Consider the following 7,597-nt stretch of genomic DNA (forward strand, 5'->3'; position numbering starts at 1 on the left):
CCTTTCGTCCACTTGTTTAGCAACATTCCTGGATTCCTTGAGAACCTATAAATAAATCTGTTAGTAACCACGTCACTAGTGTTACCCTACAACACGTATCCCCTTCACACTAAGGGATCTTACACAAAATATATCGCTTATTGGTAGCAAGAAACGCATTCGCAAAGAGTGAATAAAAGGTAATAGCTTTTAATCCCCTCATTGTGATTATTATTCCTTAATCTAAATATAATCGTCAGATGATGGCAAGCATTGATTCTTTCAGCCCAGATAAGGTATACATGTGTGATGCTTGTTGTTTGCAGGCACTGTTATTCAGCTTAGGAGAGATTTTTGAACTGAAGGGGTTCGATATAGCGCACACTTACCCACTCATTTATTAAGGTGCTTTCCAGTATTAAACATATATATATATATATATATATATATATATATATATATATATATATATATATATATATATATATATATATAAAGATAGCAGAAATAAACAAAAATTCCATCATGGTAGTGAAATGGATAACAGATAAATCACATAATCTTATTTTCTTCAGGAGCTTTGCCTTTCGACTGTCATTCCCAAAGATATTGTTACAGCTGCCCTGTCACTAACCTCATAATTTCCTCCACACTCTGTTTATTCCACATTTGCACTAATCTGGCTCCTGTGAGGAATGGCTTCGCTAAAAGGACAACCAGTCATCCTCTCCCTACTCAGCAATGATCTCTGCTCTTATCGCATACAGTAGGCTGCCACCCACTCCTACTAAGTCCACCGAACTGACGGTTTTGTTCAACCATTGTTACTTCCTGGTAGTGAAGGGGTTAATGAACGCTATTTCCACCCCTTCCTGTTCGAAAAGCCTGTCCTGAGTTAAACACAGTCGTTTGGGGATAGCTAAAACAATATATAACCTATGTCCTCGTACTAAAGGGGTTAACTTGTTCTTAGTCTGCCCCTCCTTTTTTTGTACTAATTTCCCTCTCATACACACTGTTAATCTGTCACGCAATCTCCTTATTCGCTCCACCACTGTGCTTCCATTAGTGTCCCTCACGGTCATTTTGTATGTCATATATATATATATATATATATATATATATATATATATATATATACGAGGGGTGATTAGAAAGAAATGACAGTGAGTCCATAAACTTTTATTAGCATGAAGAACTATCAAACTATGACTCACATTCCTTCAAAGTACTCCCCTCCAACCTCTATGCAGCGTTCCATTCTCTTTCTCCACTTCATGAAGCAAACGTGGTACTCTGAAGACGGTATACTTCGGAGTTCTGAATTGACGGTCCGTGCCAAGTCTTGGATGCGATGAAATTGCTTCCCAGCGATGGCAGATTTAATTTTTGGAAACAACCAAAAGTCACAGGGAGCCAGGTCAGGGGAGTAGGGTGGGTGGGGGAGCAGAGTTATACCTTGTTGTTCCAGGTACTGCATAGTGAGGCGAGCTTTGTGGGGTGCAGCATTGTCGTGGTGCAGCAAAAGGCGAGACCGACGGCGGGTTGGTGCGGTGTTGGCCTTGTGTTCCAAGACTTGTGGAAGGACCTGGTCTGTGTAGTATTGGGCTGTGATAGTGGACTTTTCAGGCATCACATCCACGCATATTGGTCCTTGAGAATTGAAAAAGATGGCGAAAAGGCGCCTCCGGCTGCGAAATCCTTCCTTCAAAATCTGAGGTCGAGGGTCTTCATCGCCCAACCACACCATGTTTGACTGCTTGTCACGGGTTGTGAAGAATGAAATCCAACACTCATCTCCAGTAGCAGCATCTGAGAACCGTTTTGGACCATTTGGTTCAAATTCAGCAAGCCAGACACGACAAATCCTCACCCGTTCAGCCTTTTGCTCATCAGTCAACAAATGGGGTATCCATCGACAACACTTCTTCCTCAGGTGTAATTGTTCATGCACGATGTCATATGCACTCCCATAACTGATATCAAGCTCCAAGGCTAAGAACCTAAGAGTTACAGTTGGATCCTCGTCAATGATGGACCGTGCACGGACAGTTGTTGCTTCGGTCACGGATGTCCGGGGGCGTCCAGAGCGTTGTTCATCTTTCAATTCAGTTTTTCCTGCTGTGAAAGCACGAATCCAGCGGAAAACAGTTTCCAGGGAAGGAGTAGTGTCTGGATAAACTTGTAATAATTCCCCTCGAATCTCTGTTGCTTTCTTTCCCAGTTTCCACCTCGTAAAAATGTAGAACCTGCAGCCTTCTTTTGAGTAATCCATGTTTCTGGCCAGAGAGCAAAAACAAGAGTGAAGCATTCACTCACAACAATAAAACAAGAAAAGTCAGGCATACGGCGACAAGTTCAAACTCGTAAGGACAGGCAACTCTGTACTCTCCTTGCTCCCCTACCTCCCATCATTCAAGGTTTTCATGTTATAGCACGAACTGTCATTACTTTCTGATCACCCTTCGTATATATATATATACTCCTCCTAGGAACAGGTGTGACTAACTCTGCAGTGTGACTAACTCTGTCATATAATAAGACGCACAGTTAATTCTTCTTTTTTTTTTTTTTCATGATTTTTAAGTATCCATAATTCGATGCTTTAGTCTCTCTCTCTCTCTCTCTCTTAGTTTGTTTTTGCTCTTGTATCTCCAGCAAATTACACAATACTAGCCTGTCAAACTAGCATTAGTGCCCATATCGGTGACTTACATGTTCTCCCTGTATACAACACCCGTGGCATTGAAATAAATATTTTGGAGCACATCCCTGACTTGTAATGAGGGATGCGTGTATCAGTTAGCACAACCAACGTTCTTCGTAATGTATGTAGTAGTGGCTACGCTTTTTCATAAAGAAAAGGATATCAATTCATGGTAGATGAGAACTCCAGGCATAAAACGTTGTCTTTACAAGGCTCTTTTTTCGTATTCTGTAGCTTCTGCATGATTTTACTTAATTCAAAAAAATCTTGAATTGAGGACATAATGAAAGCTGTGTCTGATTTCTCCACTTCAAAACTCTTTCTTGAGCTATTTAGTTATCTAAGGATAACACTAACATTGTCTTTGTCATGTGGTTATCTTCCTTCTTACCACTTAAAGAACAAAACCCATTACCCTGATGTCTCCAATAGCCTTCTTACTTCCTCTCATGACGAAACGATATCATTTGGCTGAGGAAGGGCGTCTGGTAATAAAGACATTAGGTGGTGTCCGGAGTAAAACATTGAAGACATTATCCTGTTGCAGACGTTATGGACGAAAACAATACAAACTCGTTAACCCTGTACCTCTAGCACACACACACACACACACACACACACACACACACACACACACACACACACACACACACAGTGAGTCTGCCATGCTCTTGCGCCTATCTAATTGACTAGATAACGAAAGAGAGATAGCAAATAAAGAAAAGTTAATTCTTTGCCCCTTTACCCTGGCTTATGAAGTAGTATGGAAGTAGCAAGAATGAAGTATACTATAACAACACGTCATCGTACTGCAGCGATTAAAGACGGAAATATACTTCCTTCCGATCCATTTGCCTCCAGAAACTTACTCCTGTGCCTCCTAACAAACTTACTACTGTACTTGTGCCTAAACACATACCACCGACTTCATAAAAATTACCTCTTGCCCCCCAAAAGGTACTCTCATGCCTCCAATATTACCTCTATGCGTTAAAAAAGACACGCACACACACTTACCTCTGTGCCAAGAAATAATTTACCTTAAGCCTGAGTACTATTACTCTTACTTTATATAATATAATATAATGAATGAGTTTAAATATCACTGTGAAAGCAGCTTAAGACGAAAAAGAGGCAAAGATTATTACATCTATCCATATTCCTTGGCTGAGAAAAATAAAACATCCTGACTTCCTGCACTTGAAACAAATCCATCCATCCATTGCCAGACGCCATGTATCCCAGAAGCGGGGTGGCCAAGGCTTAGAGTTAATTGTTTTACAGGGAGGGGCACTAATCCTCCACCAACCCCACTTAATATGTAAGAAGCATGTATGGTTTCGATAGATGTAAACCACCCAGCATTGTACATGGTTACATGGCTTAGAGGAAGGACGAGCAGGAGAATCCTATTGTCACCGGCAGGTAAATAATAAAGTCCACCTATCCCTCTTCCATGAACTCTGAGTTATCTGATTTTACAGGGAGGAGTACAAATCCTCCACCAACCCATTTGGAACGTAGGGAGCACTCCTACCACCGGGGCTTAAAGACTTGCGTGGCGAAGCCTGTTGTGCCACCGGCGGTCGAGTATCGGGAGAATGCTTGAGCGCCATACCATTTTAAGGGCTAGTTGCTTCGGCAGGTGAGTTGTTACACATTCCTTAGCGGATTCCAACTTCCATGGTCACCGTCCTGCTGTCTATAGCAACCAACACCTTTCTTGGGTTCTATGAGCATTCATTTAGGCCCCTTACCTCGACATTTGGTTCATCCCACAGAGCCAGTTCTGCTTACCAGAATTGGCCCACTAGGCACTCAGTGATTTGGCTCTGGAGCTTCAGTCGTGGACGGCGGCTTTGGAAGGCCGCCGCGCCCCCGTCTTTCAAGAAAGCCCAGACACTCACCCATTTAAAGTTTGAGAATAGGCTGAAGACGTTTCGTCCCCAAGACCTTTAATCATTCGCTTTACCGGATGAAACTCATGTACGAGTGCCAGCTATCCTGAGGGAATCTTCGAAGGGAACCAGCTACTAGATGGTTCGATTAGTCTTTCACCTCTATACCCAGCTCTGACGATCGATTTTCACGTCAGAATCGCTCCGGACCTCCACCAGAGTTTCCTCTGGCTTCATCCTGGCCAGGCATAGTTCACCATCTTTCGGGTCTCAACATATCTGCTCAAGGTACTTGCCGGCACCTGCCGCAGGTGGGAAACGGGAGGGAGGCGGGTATCCACCCCTCCGTGGAGGGCCAATACGGCAAGTCCCGGGCTTGCGTTCCCCCCCGACACCGGAGAGCATGTCCACGCTTGGGCACGGCGGCTGCGTACCCCCTCAGAGAGGAGGACAACGACGACCACCGCCCCGGAGCACTTGGGCGAGGGCCACCGCACGCCGCCGGATGCCAAAACCGAGGTCGGAGGAGAGGAGGGAAAGGGACTCACCCCCTCGTCGCCCCTTCCAAGGGAGCCGGGCGTGCTGCGTGGCCGAGGGATCAGCCCCAGGAGACCCTGGCCGCCTCCTCGCCAGCCAGCCGACCTGCCCTGGGCCCCGCCGCAGCCTCCTTCGGGAGAAGAAGAACAGGACAGGGGGGGAAGAGTCGGAGGAGGAGAGGGGATCGGCGAGGCCCCCCGCAGTGTCTCACTTTCATTTCGCCTCTGGGTTTAGTGCACCCAATGACTTGCACACATGTTGAACTCCTTGGTCCAAGGAAATAGAGACAGGAAAAAGTCATTTTCATACTTTCTTGATAACCTCGTCTACTGGTGAACCTAAAGTCCCTACATTAAGACGGCTACACAGGCGGGAGGTTGCTGGGTAGCTGAGACAAAATCGTGTTCAGTTACCCAGTAAAAATACCCAAGCCTGGTATCCAGGAGAAAAGACTCAAGACGAGTAGGATTGGAAACAAAGACAGTGCATCCCTTCTTGTCCTTATCACAGAATAATTGCCTCATTAACCCTTTGTCTCCCAAAACCACCAACTAGTTGGGTCCTTGTGTGTAAAGCTAAACAAAACACACACACACACACACACACACACACACACACACACACACACACACACACACACACACATACACACATATCAATAATAAACTGTAAAAACGTCAAAAATATTCAACAGATTTATGACGTAGAGATAAGAAGAAACTGGCACCCTTTGGTGCCAATGAAAAACAAAAAGCCTTCTTCCTCTTGTACCTCCAAGTAAAACCTGTTTACAGCCTCGAAAAAAAGTTACGAGAGAGAGAGAGAGAGAGAGAGAGAGAGAGAGAGAGAGAGAGAGAGAGAGAGAGAGAGAGAGAGAGAGAGAGAGAGATGCCAATGCACCATGTCTCAAAAAGTTTAATTCCTGTATTGCAAAAACTAATAATACAGTAATAATCAGATACATCTAAAATGGTGCCTTGTTATACACACACGGAGCAACACTTTAGGGTCGATATTAATTAGGTCAGGGAGACCGGCGTGTAGGACAAGGTTTGAGTTCCAGGAACACAATGGCTTATAGCTCGCGACAGTGTAATACCTAATGGCTGCAGTCATGAGGTTAAGGATGAAAACACATAAAGATAACTTTCTAACTTATAAAACACAAAGAAACTCCCTCCAAAGTACTGTATCCGTATTCTTGTGGGAAGAAAGTGTCACCTTTCTTTGACTTCCAAGCAGTACTAAATAACTGTCTCTATGACACTTATCTTACACTGACATATGAAAACAGGCTCCAAAATGTACCTTTGTTCTTAGAAACAACTTCTTCCGCTGCCTCCAAATATTTTCACCGCTTCCTCAAAATATACGCTTCAATCTCTTTGGGGAAAAGACAAATCCTTCCTCTTCACCTCCAAGCCCACCACCCTAAGAGTCATTAGGGCTGGAGGACAGACGTGGGCGGGCCGGGTATTGTTGAGTGGCCTCGTTAATCCCGGGGTTGTGTGTATCAGGGAAATGAACGACCTGCCTGCCGATTTGCACTCCACCCGACAACAGGCCAAGGGTAGTTACGTCACAGGAGAAGGAGAGGAAAGAGCGCTATTGGAGAGCACGATGCAGGCTTGGGACGGCAAACTGGAGCTGGTTGTGTGTTGGAAGAGGTGTTTGCAGGAAAGAAAGAGGTGGATAAAAAGCTATGGGGAGTTTTACAAATGAATGGGGATTTAGGGAGCTGAGTAGTGGCAGGTGACAAATGAGTTTAAGTACTTTAGGGAGAAAGTTAAATACTAGTTGGGCGATTGGTGAGTTGAGGAATGAGAAGTGGATGAGAGGTGAGTGAAGGTAAAAGGTGGTGATTGGGAGAGGGTGTGGAGAAGTGTTTGTGCGAGGGGGTGATTAACATCCACCTGAAAGCAACCATCGCCAGGAGATGGGGAAGATATGTTCGGCAGAGGAGAAGGGACGTGACTGGAAGCTAGAAATGAGATGGGTGAAATAAATTAGACACCTGATGCCAGGGTGGATATGAATGGATATGGTTACGTGGGTGAATGAAAATTAAAGATAGCAAAGAGGTAGTTGAGAGCTGGAGAAAGATGAGAACTAGGTGAAGGTGTCTTGGGATGTTGGATAAAGGTGAGTGGAGGTGGTTCTATGGAACAGGGGGCAGAGGTGACGATTTGAAGTTTATCAAATTATAGGTCTTGGGCATTAAAATCAAGGGAGTGAAATGGAACAGTCGGAGAGATGTGTCAGCAGTGGTATGTGAAGATAGTGGATGTTCATAGAGGTGGGTGGCTGTGTTTTGGGGAGTGGTAGATGACAGTGGGTTTTGGGGAAAGGCAAATGAGAGGTGAGAGATGGTCTGTGGTGGTGTTTGGGTGTGGTAACACATGGGTTGAAGAATTAAGGGAGATAGATATGTGGTGTTGGAGGAACAGAGGATTGGTGAGGGGGGGGGGGTAATGGT

At 44.7% G+C, this 7,597-nt stretch overlaps 1 pseudogene; it reads right to left on the minus strand.

The window, feature by feature from the left end:
* Positions 1-4,179: 4,179 nt before the first annotated feature.
* On the minus strand, positions 4,180-5,391 carry LOC145396111 (large subunit ribosomal RNA; annotated as a pseudogene).
* Between the last annotated feature and the right edge of the window lie 2,206 nt (positions 5,392-7,597).

This window comes from Coenobita brevimanus, chromosome 34 (genome assembly GCF_032717465.1).
Source record: "Coenobita brevimanus isolate Jiangsu-jjx chromosome 34, ASM3271746v2, whole genome shotgun sequence".
Lineage (NCBI taxonomy): Eukaryota > Metazoa > Arthropoda > Malacostraca > Decapoda > Coenobitidae > Coenobita > Coenobita brevimanus.